General features: G+C 38.2%; 1 protein-coding gene across 1 annotated transcript in view; it reads left to right on the forward strand.

Annotated features, from left to right (window-relative positions):
• Nucleotides 1-1301, forward strand: part of RNF157 (ring finger protein 157) — a 116133-nt gene that overhangs the window by 82320 nt on the left and 32512 nt on the right. The gene's annotated exons all lie outside the window — the stretch shown is intronic.

A 1301-nucleotide genomic window follows, 5' to 3' on the forward strand; every position in this document is an offset into this window, starting at 1 on the left:
GGGTAGGGGAGGAAAGTTGAAGAGGGAGGGAAAATACCTTTGATTTTTTAACTCAGGAGTTATGGATAACTCCCAAGTACCTGTCCAAATGGAAAAAAGTAACTTCACTACTCTAGAAAAAAAATGTAATCCCAAAGTCATTTATTTTGGCTTTAGAATAGACTAGCATTTGTGTCAGATTTTCTTGCCTAATTACTTTCTGCTTAAGCTTATTTTAAAATTGCTTTAAATTCCTTTAATATGACAGCTTAGGAAAGTGGGGAGGTGGGGTGGGGTGGAGAAATGGACCACAGATGGGATCTGACCCGGAATGTCCCTTATCCTGCAGAAACACCTCCTGGCACACACACTTCTTGTAAGACGGCAGAATTGGGATCTGTGTTCTGGAGAACAGTTTGGCAAAATGTATTTTAAAGTCTTAAAAATACATTCTTACCCTTTGATCCAGTAATTCTACTTCTAGGAATTTGTCTGAAGGAGATATACAAAGGTTCATCACAACATTTATATCAGAAGAAGAAAAGCAACTTAAAACGTGGAATAATAGGAAATTGATTTAATAAACTATTGTTATCTCTGCTGTGTACAGACTGCTAAAAATGTTTACCATGTCTTGCTAAGTAAAAGAGAAACTGCCAAATAGTAAGTACAGTTTGATACAAGATATAGATAGATAGGTTGTTGATGGTGTTCTTATAGATAGGTCGGTAGGTAGATAGCCCATTGCTGTTGAATTGATTCCAACTCATAGCAATCCTACAGGACAGAGTAGAACTGCCCCAGAGTTTCCTAGGCTGTCATCTTTACAGACAAGGGATGTCATTGCTGATGTCAGATGGATCTTAGCTGAAAGCAGAGAATATCAGAAAGATGTTTACCTGTGTTTATATTATTGACTATGCAAAGGAATTCAGCTGTGTGGATCATAATGAATTACGGATAACACTGTGAAGAATGGGAGTTCCAGAACACTAAATTGTGCTCGTGAGGAACCTCTATATAAACCAAGGGGCATTAACAAGGGGAGTTACTGCATGGTTTAAAATCAGAAAAGGGGTACATCAGGTCTGTATCTTTCACCATACTTAGGTCTGTATGCTGAGCAATAATCTGAGTAGCTTGAAGAAGAACTTGGCATCAGGATTGGAGAAAGACTCATCAACCAACTGCAGTATGCAGATGACATACCTTGCTTGTTGAAAGCAAAGAGGACTTGAAACACTTACTGATGAAGGTCACAGCTACAACTTTGAGTATGGATTGTACCTCAACATAAAGAAAAGACAAATCCTCACAGCTGT

This window comes from Orycteropus afer, unplaced genomic scaffold (assembly GCF_000298275.1).
Source record: "Orycteropus afer afer isolate SDZICR_OR568_19922 unplaced genomic scaffold, OryAfe1.0 scaffold00018, whole genome shotgun sequence".
NCBI lineage: Eukaryota > Metazoa > Chordata > Mammalia > Tubulidentata > Orycteropodidae > Orycteropus > Orycteropus afer.